This window comes from Mustela nivalis, assembly GCF_964662115.1.
Source record: "Mustela nivalis genome assembly, chromosome: 8".
NCBI classification, from domain to species: Eukaryota; Metazoa; Chordata; class Mammalia; order Carnivora; family Mustelidae; genus Mustela; species Mustela nivalis.
The window spans coordinates 95,122,877-95,135,933 of NC_139027.1; positions in this window are offsets into that span (position 1 = coordinate 95,122,877).

Consider the following 13,057-nt stretch of genomic DNA (forward strand, 5'->3'; position numbering starts at 1 on the left):
ACCTGTTTCCCAGTGCAATTGGCTGTGATGAACAGAGGGTCTGAGTTCTTGACAACACAATTCTTGAGGGGTGGAGTTTTTAGATCAGCGGGCTTGGCAGAAATTGACTCGAAAGAACACCGTGTTTTCTTGTAGGGGACACGAACAAGCAACCAGGTGCAGACAGCCTGGAGACCATGATCAGAAACAATACCAGGAGATGTAGTTGGAGGAGAGTGGGTCCTGGCAGTGCATCCGTGAGAGGCAGTGTTTGTGGAAATGATTCAATGGGTGCATAAGAAATGTTCGGCGCTCAAACCAGTAGCAACAGGACCGAGCATGGTCAAGACAGGATGGTGAGACATTTGCTGCCTACCCTGTCAACACGAAAACCCAACCATGGAACACTTGGAGGAATGCCTTCCTCAGTCCAAGATGCTTAGTCCAAGGAGAACACATTCTCCCATAGGGGACAAGAAGAATGCCTTGACCACATGCTCTCTTCTGAACACAGCATTCTGCAGGCCTGCATTCTATTCGGTTGTGGAAGGTCTCCTTTCACACTCACACTAGACCCTACTAAGTGAAACCTCAGCATATTTAGCCCGGGCCCTAACACACCAAACGCCCGGCAAGGAGGGCCATTGCAGTTGACTGGTCTCAAGGACAGGGTCAGCCATAACACAACAGCAGATGGCATGCATCACACACACACACACACACACACACACACACACACACACACACCCATCATCCCTTAAAGGCCAGCACTTGGTCACTCCTGATTTCCTCTTCTTAAAGACATTAACCTCAGGATGGAAAAAGAATGAGCATTCAGAATACGGAGAGGTAGACAGAGACTTATATCCAAGGCAAAGATGGAAGAATCCACTGACGCCAAGGTAAAAGAACAAGAAATGATCACGGCTAGGCAATCAGAGAGAAACTTCTACTTAGAACACGCCCGATGGGGTATAGAAAGCAGTGGCCTGGATACTTCCTGTACATCAGAAAACATAGAAGATATCAGAGAGTCTTGAACCACAGAGATAAACTGATAAAGATAAATGAACATAAATAGCTCCTGAAGAGAAGATTGGTAGGAGACTGGATGCAAAGTCCGGGAACAAGGCAGAAGTAGAGGATACAATGAGTGACCTGGAAGAACTAGTCTAGACAATAAGGAAGCAAATTCTAAAAGAGAAGGAAGAATGACGGGACATGACAATGAGCTTAGGGAATCATCATCTCCAGGAATTGAAAGAGGTGCCTCTTGTAGGAGAAGTAAGAGTGAGTGAAAAAAAGTGGGCTGAACATGGATTTGAGAAATCGGGGCTGAAAATGACCCTCATCTGGTAGCACAAACAGAGGTCCACAATCAGAGGCACAGAGGACTCCCATCACCTTCCAAAGAAGCAGAGCACCAAAAGACATAGTGCCATTTACCCCTGGAAAATCTAGGCATGGAGGAATTCACTTTAGCAAATAGGTATGGGAGAATAGTTTGTCCATAGCCCAGTCACTGACTTCAAGAGGAAATGCTATACCAGCTCTCGAAAAAATCCGGATAGCTCAAGCAACACAAGCCCAGGCCAAAACCCTTATCCCCTGCATTTCTGAACAATGACTGAGCAGCAGTTCTTGTCTAGAACCACGAGGTTCTCAGAAGTCAACGGTTGGGCCCCAGAATGTGTCAATCAGTTCAGAGGCAGTCTTCAGATCAACTCATGATTCCAGGGTCTTGGCAATGACTGTGGTCTCAGATTCTCTGCTTAGGGGAAAGTAAGCTTCTCCCTCGCCAGCTCTACCCCTTGATTGTGAACTCTCGGTCTCTCTGTCTAATAAGTGCAAGCGCATCGTTTGACAAGATAACAAAAACAAAACCAGGCACAATAATTGACTGGGGGCAGAGGATGATTTATTGAATTTGGACCAAGGTTCCTATGGAGGGCAGCTAGGTACAGAGAACCTCCCACCATCTTAAAATACCAGACCTTCGCTCAGAGCTCCAATGTTCATTCTGCTGTTCTTTCTCTTCCTGGATCTCCTCACCAACCTGAAGCATCCGCTGTGTGCCATGCTGTACTGACCCCTTGTTGACACATGTTCATTCTCTTCTGGCTCCATTATAACATGCCCATCTTCTACAACAGGCACTGTTTGCTTATCACATGACATCATTTGGCTGGGGGTCATGAGAGTTAGAAGGCAGGCTTGTGCTGCCACATCTCCATGCATTTCCACAGGGGTAGCTGCTCCACCCTGAGGGAGTACTCAAGATTCTTCCACATTCGAATCCTCTTCAATGCGTCCTTTTGGACATAAAAGTTGTCTTCCTGAAACGGGCAGGGAAGACTTTCAGATGGCTTCACTTGGGCTATGGGTCTCTTCCAACATGCTCTACGTTTGCTCCTATGGACTCCAAGTACATGAGTCCAACCTGGACCTAAGGTTAAGGGTGTAGAGTCTGCCTTGATGCATGGTCATTTTTGAAGATTGGGAGGCATTGTTGGCACTGTTTCTGGAGATGCTCGAGGTACTCGTGTCCTCGCTGTGGAAGACTCCAGACATGTCTTTGGCACGGTTGCGGGGGTTCATTTTGAGCTCTCCTTGAGTGGCCATTTTTCTGTTCAGAAGCACTGTGATAGGGTGGGAGGGCCTGACCCTTGTGCCGGGCTCAGATTTCCTCCCCTGAGGCTTTGCTTGAGGCCTGATTGTTTCTTGGCCTGTTGTGGTTAAGATGGAATGGTGGATACTTGTCTTTCTCTGGAATCCAGAGGGCTGGTGCTGATAATCACGACCAAACACTATGAATTGGGTCATGTAGTAGGTGACACCGACTCGCTTCGCAAACTGCCTTGGTGAGAGACCCAGACAGCTCCAGCGGTTCGGGACGGCCTGGGGTGCTCTTGGCCCACCCACGACTACTCTAGCCAATTGTAGTGATCAGGCGTGATAATGAGGAGTGGTTGCTATGAACTCAAAGCATTGTGACATCACAAATGCTGGCTTCACTGACGCAGCTGTCCTTCTCCCATGACCTTGGTGTCCTAAGGCTTTAGGTAGGAAGCCATCGAAGGACAGAACAAGAGCCCTCTGATTCTGATCAAGAATTCAGGTTGTCATGTGGGTTAGTGTCCCACTTCCCCATTCTGGAAAAAGCGGAAAGAAAATGATGTTCAGTATACCTTCCTTTAGGCCAACATTTTCCCAGAGACGGCAAGGTGTCCTAATTCCACTACAATTTCTAGAGATCTCAAGAAACGGTGAGGCCTCATGGGTACCAACAACTCTCCATGGGTTTGGAAATCCTGTGTTTGAGAGCATCCTTTCTCAGCGTCTTTTGCCTATGGCTCAGTGATGACTAAGGGACGGAAAGTCCCCTTTCGAGGAAAAAGGTGAGGGCATAGATATATGGTGCTGTCTGTGGTCTCATCTCTTAGTTTTATGAAACACACGGCTAATGGTTTAAGGCTCTGTCTACCTGGCTTTCCCTTACACACCTTTGCAAAGTCTTAGAGGAGAGTGTCATTCTGCATCAGGGCTAAACCTAAGGAAGAGGCCCGGACAGCACCCGTTGTCATCATTAGTTGTTCTTGTTGCGTTAACGGGTATAATCATGTTGACCATGTCTCTTTAGTCAGAAGGATAGGTATGGCTAATATCGAAGGCTTGCAAGGCCAATTCGAGAGGACCTTTGCAGTGAGCCGCAATGCCCTTGCAAGGACTAGTGGATAAGGAAGGCTTGGTCCATTTTGGCAAGCAGTATTCCTCGGCTGTCGAAGAGAATGAACGCCCTGGACCTTGCCTTGACATGAATGTCCCATGCCTGGCTGATGTGAAATGAAAAGGCAAGCAGAAAAAGGGAAATATCATATGGCTTCCCACAATATGTGCCTCCTAAGGAATACCTTGGCGCTTTGTCCTCTTCAATAAACACATATTCTCATAAAACTGCCTTCACACAATCACCACGATTGGGTGCCTCATTAGTGTCGTATTATTTGTCCTTATAACCCTTGCTTTTTCATATGTTTCTTGACTCTCATGAGGGAGTGAAATCATCTGTTTGTTGTCTTTCTGAGAATGATAGATGTGACGAAGCCCAATGCTCTCCGCAACACTACCAAATGAGGCAAGTGGAAGAATTCATTCTTTCTTATGTCTCAGTAAGAATTTGTGGTGACATGGAGGACAGTGAGATGGTAGTAGTGTCTAATAACCTCATGCTTGTCTTCAGCCAAGAAGGCAACAGGAAGATGACCACAACAACTGCAACAGAGTGGACATTGACCGGAAGCCTACAAGGGAAACTCGACAAGAAGAAAGGTAGTCGCAGAGACTAAGGGAGAGGTTGGAGACATGGCTTATAGGAGATTTCGTTGGTTCATGCATCAGATGGCAGTGATCCCTTGCAAAGGACAAATGCCCAGGAGAGCAGGGAATGCTGGAAAACCACAAGGCATCTGTTTCCCAGTGCCATTGGCTGTGACTAGAAGAGGGTCTGAAGGGCACGAGTTCTTGACAACACAAGTCCTGAGTGCTGGAGTTTTCAGATCAGCAGGCTTGGCAGATATAACGTCGAAAGAACTCCGTGTTTTTCCTGCATAGGTCACCAACAAGCAACCATGTGCAGACAACCTGGAGACCATGATCAGCGACAATACCAGACACGCAGTGGGAAGATGGTGGTCCTGGCAGTGCATCCATGAGAGGCAGTTTTGGTGGAGTTGTATCAATGGGGGCATAAGAAATATTGGGCTCCCACACGAGGAGAATCAAGACTGAGCTACTGGCCAATACAGGATGGTGAGTACATTAGCTGCCTACTCTGCCCACACGAAATCCCAACCATGGAACACTTGAGGGACAGCCTTCCTCACTCCAAGTTGTTTAGTCCAAGGAGATCAGACTATCCCAAAGGGGACGAGAAGAATACCTTGAACACATGATCTCTTCTGAACACAGCATTCTGTAGGTCTGCGTTCTGATGATTTTGTGGAATGTCTCCTTTCACAGGCACACCAGAGCCCACCAAGGTAAACCTCAACATATTCAGCCCAGGCCCCAAACACACCAAACGGCAGGCAAGGAGATCCACTGCAGATTGCTGGTCTCAAGGACAGCGTCAGCCACAACACAAACATCAGATGGCATGCATGCCACACACACACACACACACACACACACACACACACACACACACACACGATAAACCTTAAGGGCCCTCCCTTGGACACTCAATGATCTCTTCTACCTAAATAAATTACCCACAGGATAGAAAACAGTATAAGTATTTCGAATACAGAGAGGATACAGAGATCTAGATCTAATATAGATGGAAGGATCAATAGATGCCAAGGAAAAAGAACAAGAAAGGATCACGGCTAGGAAATCAGAGTGAAGCTTCTACATATAACACGCCCGATGTGGGTTTGATAGCAGCGGCATGGATCCTCCCTATACATCAGAAAACATAGAAGATATCAGAGAGTCTCGAACCACAGAGATAAAACTGATAAAGGTAAAAGAACCTAAAGAGCTCCTGAAGAAAAGATTGGTAGGAGACTGGATGCAAAGTCTGGGAACGTGGCAGAAGTAGAGGATCCAATTAGTGACCTGGAAGAACAAGCCTAGAAAATAAGGAAGCAAATTCTAAGAGAGAAGGAAGAATGACGGAACATGACAATGGGCTTAGGGAATCATCATCCAAAAAGAAGGTAATAGGTGCCTATTGTAGGATAAGTAATAGTGAGAGAAAAAAAAGAGGGCTGAACATGGATTTGAGAATCAGGCTGTCAATGACCCTCATCTGGGAGCTGAAACAGAGGTCCAGAATCAGAGGCACAGAGGACTCCCATCACCTTCCACAGAAGCAGAGCACCAAAAGACATAGTGTCCTTTCTAGACAAGAACCAGTGCTCTGTCATTGTACAGAATGCAGGGGATACAGATTTTCCCTTGGGCTGGTGTTGCATGCTCTATCCAACCTCATTCAAGAATGGGTATATCTTGTCTTCTTGAAGACTGTGACTTGGCTATGGACAAACTATTCTCCCGAGCATATTTTGGTTAAGAGAATTCCTCCCTTGCTATATTTTGCAGGGGGAATGACACTATGTCTTGTGATGCACTGCTTCTGTTGACGTAGATGGGACACTTCTGTGTCTCTGAATCTGGATCTCTGTTTCTGCTCCCAGATGAGGGACATTTTCAGCTCTGATTTCTCAAAGACATGTTCAGCACTCTTTTTTCTCTCTCACTCCTAGTTCTCTTAAATTAGGCACCTCTTTCCTTTCCGAGGAGTTGATGACTTCCCTAAGCTCATAGTCGAGTTCCACCATTCCTTTTTCTCTCTCTGGATTTGCTTCTGTATTTTCCAGTATTTGTCTTCTAGATTACCAATTTGATCCTCTGCTTCTGCCACCTTCCTGACCTTTGCATCCCTTTTGTTTCCAAACTTTTCATCAGGGACTCCTCATTTTATTATTTAAATCACTTTTATCTCTGTGGTTCGAGACTCCCTGATGTCTTCTGTGTTTTTCTGATGTACAGTGAGTATGCTGGCTGCATATCCGGGTGTGTTCCATGTAGACGTTTCACTTTGATTGCCTAGACAGGATCATTTCTTGTTCTTTTTCCTTGTTGTCAAATGATTCTTCCATCTTTGCATTGGATCTAGGTCTCTGTCTTCTCTTTATTCAAAAAGTCCTTTCTGTTTTCTACCCTGAGAGTAAATTCTTTAAGATGACGAGATCATGGAGTGCCCAAGGTCTGGCCTTTGTGGGAGTCTCAGATTTGTGTAGCATGCATGCCCTCTGCTGTTGTTTTGTGGCTGTCCCCAATCCTTGAAACCAGTTATCTGAAGAGGCTCTACTTGCCTGTCATTTGGAGTGTTTGGTGTATGGATGAATATGGTGAGGTTTAGCATCGTGGGCTCTGGTGTGCCAGTGAAATGAGACTTTCAACCCAAACAATAGAATGAAGACCTATAGAATGCTGTGGTCAGGAGAAATAATGTGGGCAGGGCTTTCTTCTATCCCCCTATGGGAGATTCTATTCTGGGAAAAAGCTACTTGGTCTGAGGATGGCAGTACCCCCTGTTTTTCATGGTCAGGACTTCATGTTTGCAGTTTCGGCAGCTAATGTCATCACCATCCTGTCTTTGGCCAGTACCTCCATTTCATGCTGCTGGTACGAGAGCCCAAAATTTCGTGTACTCCCATCGAGTCATCTCCATAAACACTGTTTCTCACGGATACCCTGCCAGAACCCACCCTCTTCCCACTGTGTCTCCTCTGATTGTTTCTGATCATGGTTTCCAGGCTGTCTGCACATGGTTGCTTGTTGAGGTACTCTCCATGATAAACACAGTGTTCTCTAGAGTCGATGTCTGCCAATTCTAATGATCTAAATACTCCGGACTCAAGACCATTTGTTAGCAAAAACTCGTGCCATTCAGACTTTCTGCTGGTCGAAACCACTAGCATAAGGATGCATGCTCCTTTTGGGTTCCCAGTGTGCACTCTCCTGTGCCTTCTTTCTTTGGATTATCTCACTGCCCTCTGAAGCACCAATCCCCTGTCTCCCCTAATCATGTCTCTAGTCTTCTCCCAAAGTCTCTGCGACTTCTTTTATCTTTTGCTGTGGCATTTACTTTGTAGGCTTCAGGTCCATTTCCTCCATGTTGCACTTGATATAGTAATCTTTTAGTTGTGTTGCTGGCTAAAGACAAGCCTGGAGTTCCCAGACACTACTAACATCTCACTGTCCTCCAAAAGCACCACGGACTCTTGCCCAGCCATAAGCAAGAATGAATTCTTTACACTTGCCTCATGGAGCATAATTGTGGAAAGCATAGGGCTATGTCACATCTATCAGTCTCAGAAAGACAAATAACATACGATTTTGCTCTCTTATGCTAGTCAAGGAGCATGTGAATATGCAAGGGAAAAGGGGACAAACAATACTACTCTAACCAGGCTCTTAAAATTTGGTGTTTTTTTGAAGGCAAGTTAGTGAGAATATGTGTTTATAAAAGAGGACTTAATGGGACATTCCTTGCAGGAAATGTGGCTGAAAGTGATGGAATGTGGGTTTTCAAGGCATATCAAATTGAATTGCTATCCATAAAGGAAAGAAATCTAACTACTGATATTTCATTATAATTGTTATGTGAAACACACAGACAACATACACACGCACACATACACACACAAATAAGACACACAAAAGATGGGGAAGATGGGAGGAATCGCACTGAAGGAAGCAAACCCAAAGGAAAATACCATAAATGGGAAAGGCACTGAGAATCCAAGTCAAAAAAACAACGAAAATGAGAAAGTTAACTCTGTACACATCAATAATTAGTTGAAGTATTCAGGACTAAATACTCCTATTCCTATAAACACGTTGTTGGAAGGATGAAAATTGAAAAAAAAAAAGGCAAAAAAGACCAACAAGAAAACAAACAAACAGACAAACAAACAAAACAAAACCAGCTCGACCTTATGTTAGCCATAGGAGATCCTTCGACTATAAAGATACAATAGCTTGGAAGTTATGGATTTGGGAAAACATAGGTAGTGCAATTGGCAAAGATAAGAGAACCAATCCATTGGTGCCTATGGCAGATAGAGAAATTTTATGCCTTCAAGAGACAAAATATTACCAGAAGGTGTTTTGTCTTGATTGAGCATCAAAACTTCAGAAACTTGGAAGAATTGCCAACAGATACACCACCAACTTGGTTGTATCTAAATGTTGGAAGCATATTACCAGAACAGAAGGGAGTTGGGGACCACAATCCAATATTTTGAGGACGATGATATCCACTTTTAGCACAGGACAAATCATGCAGAGGGATAGGTGGGAAGGAATAACAGACGTCATCATGGGCTCTCTAGACCACCTGAGCATAGGAGAAACATGCATAAGATTGTGTCTCGGAGAACCATAAGAGAAGTTCTTCCCAAGGGCAGACCTAACATTGTCTATCAGATCCTGTGCTGAAGTAAAAACCCAGTAATAATTAATAGAAGAGAATTCATATCCTTTCTTGTATACTTATGACCACAAAGATATGAAAAAGGAAAGAAATCACTTATGAATGGGAAACACAGCCACACACTAATAGGTGGAAAACACAAACACTCCCAAACTATCAATGCCTTAAAGAAGGACAATCAAAAGGAAAGTCATAAAGTACTTTCAACAAAGGAAAGTAAAGAAACTTATGAGATGATGCCAAAACATTCTTTGGGGAAATAATATAGGGCTAAATGCGTTTATTTCAAAAAATTCAAAGCACCAAATAAAAGCAACCTAACCAATGGCATAAGGAACTAGAAAAAGATGAAATGGAATCCAAAGTGAACAGAAAAAGAGAGATAATATATATGATCATTGGAATAAAAGAAATACAAACAAAACAATAGAAAAAAATCTGGAGAACTCAATTGTCAGTTTTGAAAACTTTAACAAACGGGAATAGCCATTACCTGGATTAAACAGGGAGACTAGCATACAGATGAAATTATGAGATCATATGACAACTGATAGAAAGGAAAAAAAAAATAACCAAAATGACACATCTACACAATTATTCCAGCAAATCCAACACTGAGAAAAAGGATAAAATTCCAACACTGAGAAAAAGGCTAAATTCCAAGACACATATCAAATCAGGAACACATATTAAGTCAGGAACCCTACAAAACCTTAGCTCTCTAGTAGTGACTAAAGCGTTTGAAGCAGTAATCCAACACCTCCCAACACACAGAAGGTCAGATCCAAATCGTTTTTCTGGTCAACATTTCTAGACATTTGATGAAGTCAATGTCGTTTCTTCTCATCAAAGCCACAAATGGAGGAGGCAGGTAGACTGTAATTTACAAGTGTGAAGACCCAATTCAGATAAGGACATTATAGGAAACAAATTCCATGCCATTTTCATAAGTAAAGATAATATAAATATAATTTTTCATTTTCTCTGTCTATCTTTACCTGCTTTTGAAAGGGCCAGTTTGTTTTTATTTTAATTTTTTGTTCTGTTGAGGAAATAGGCCTATCATCCATCATTCGATTTTGACAAGTATTTACGATGCTTTAGTTCCATATATGACCTAGAGTTCATCCTAAAACTCTAAGATGTTCCACAACTTCTCAACACCCATTAGCCAGTTCCCTCATTTCCTGCATGTCTTTCTTTTCTGTAACCTCAGAGTACTGAGTCACTTCTGGTTTGTCTCCTTCTGTGACTTCTTCCCCTTCCATTTCCTCTTCTTTCTACTAAGGCCCATGGTATTCATCCTGGGGCACATATGAGAGAAGCCATATTATATTTCCCTTTGTCTGCTTGCCTTTTTCATTTGGCATCCTGTGACATTCATGTCAATGCAAGTACCAGGGGTTCATCCTCTCTGATGGCTGAGGAATACTCTGTTGCCAATGTGGACGGCACCTTCTTTATCCAATAGTCCTTGTGAGGGCAATGCAACTCAATCCACAGTTCTGATCTATTGGGCCTTGCAGGCCATCCATATAAGCCATTCATTTTCCTCTGATTAATGAGAAGTAGTCAACATGGCTATACCCATTACCACAGCAGGTAGAGTTAACTAAGATGACAAGGAGTGCTCTCATGGGTTCTTCCTTAAGGGTTAATTATCATGCAGAATATCAATCTTCTTGAAGCATTTGAAAAGCTGTCCAAGGTAAAGCCAGGTAGACAGAGCCCTGATCCCTTATGAATAGTGTTTCTTAACACGAGGAGATGAGGACACAGACAGCATAATACATACATATTCTAACATTTATCCTTGAAAAAGGACTTCCCGTCCCTTAGTCATTACTGACCCATAGGTAAAAGATGCTGAGCAAGGACTCTGTTACCCACAGGATGACAAACATCACAGAGAGCTGATGATACCCAGGGCCTCACTGTTTATTGAGATCTCTAGAAATTGCAGTGGAAATAGGAAAACCTTGCCATCTCTGGAGAAATGTTGGCCTAAACAAAAAAAAAAAAAAAAAGGTATGTTGTACATCATTTTCTTTTCTATTTTTCTAGAAAGGGGAAGTGGAAATTAACACATAGACAACCTGAGTTCTTGATCAGGCTCAGGGTTCTTTTTAGCCCTTCCCTGGCTTCCTACCTAAAGCCATAGGAATCAAAGGTTATGAGAGAGGGACTGCTGCTTCAGTTAAGACAGCTTCTCTGATGTCACAAAGCTTTGAGGTCATAGCAACTCCTCCTCCCCAAACCACGCCTGATCTACACTTGGATGTTGTAGTCATGAGTGGTCCAAGAGGATCCACAGCTCCCCCAAATACTGTAGCCGCCTGGGTCTCTCACCAAGTCAGTTTGAGAAGCGAGTCAGTGTGGCATTCTCCATGGCCGATTTTGTAGTCTATTGTCGTGACAGTTACAAAAGCCATCTGGACTCCGGAGAAAGACAAGTATCCCCCAATCCATCTTACCCACGAAAGGCCAAGAAAGAATCAGGTCTCAAAAAAGAGACAGGGCATGAACTCCATGTCCTGCATATGTTATGGTCCTCCCTCCCAATCAGGGCGCTTCTGACCAGGAAAAGTGCCACCCAAGGAAATCTCATAGAGAACACCCGCAACCCTGCCAAAGTTATGTCTGGAGTCTACAACAGCAAGGATATGAGTTCCTCTAGCATCTCAAGAAATCATGACATAGGGCCTCCCAATCTTCAAAACTGACCAAGCACCAAAGTCAGACTCTACACCCTAGAACCTGAGTCCCAGGATGGACTCATTTACTTGGAGTCCACAGGAGCAAGCATGAAACATGTTGGAGGAGACCTATAGCACAAGGGAAGCCATCTGAATGGCACTCTTGCTCATTTCAAGATAAAAACGTGTATCTACAAAAGACAAATGGAAGAGGACTCGAATGATGCAGAACCTTGAGCATGCCCACAGGGTGGTGTAGCTACCCTCTGCAGAACTGAATTGAGATATGGCAGCACAAGCCTGCCTTAACCTTCTCATTACCATCCCCCAAATGGCTTCAGTTAATAACCAAATGGTGCTTCTTGCAGAAGATGGGCATGTTCTAATGGAACCAGGAAAGGATGAACAATGTGACAACAAAGGGCCACTATACTGGGACAGACAGTGGGTGATACAGGTTGGTGAGGAGGTACAGGAAGACAAAGAACAGGAGAATGGACAAGGGAGCACAGAGTGAAGGCCTGGCACTTTAAGACGGTGGGAGGTGCTCTGTACCTGCGTGCATTCCATAGGGACATAGGTCCAAATTAAATAAACAATACTCTGGCCCTAGTAAATCATTGTAAACTTTTTAAAATTTATTTATGTCCAACAATATACATGAACGTACTTGAGAGAGAAACAGAAAGATCACACTCACGGGATGGAGATGTGGTGGGGAATCAGAGTTGCCCTTGAACAGGGATCTTGAGACCAGAGACAAGGCCATGACCCTGGTATCATGAGCTGAGCTGAAGGCTGTTTCTGAACTGATGGACACACCCCAGGACCCTATCTTTGTCTTCTTAATACCTCAGAGTCCTAGACAGAATCACTGCTCTGTCATTGTTCAGAAATGCAGGGGATATGCATTTTGGCTTGGGCTGGTGTTGATTGTTCTATCCGACCTGCTTTGAGAGCTGGTATAACTGGTCGCCTTAAAGTCAGTGACTTGGCTATGGACAAACTACTCTCGCACACATTTTTGCATTACGAGAATAACTCCCTTGCTATCTTTTGCAGGGGGGATGACACTGTATTGTATTGCTCTGAATCTGTTGATGGTGATGGGAGTACTCTGTGCCTCTTAATATGGAGCTCTGTTTCTACTCCAAGATCAGGGACATTTTCAGCTCTGATTTCTCAAAGAAATATTTGGCCTTCTTTATTCTTTCACTCCTAGGTGTGCAAGAATAGGCACCTCTTTTTTTTTTTTTTCTTGGAGTTGATGATTTCCATAAGCTTATTGTCATGTTCCATCATTCTTCCTTCTCTCTTTCACTTACCTTCCATTATTTTCCAGTATTTTTCTACCACGTCACTAATTGTATCCTCT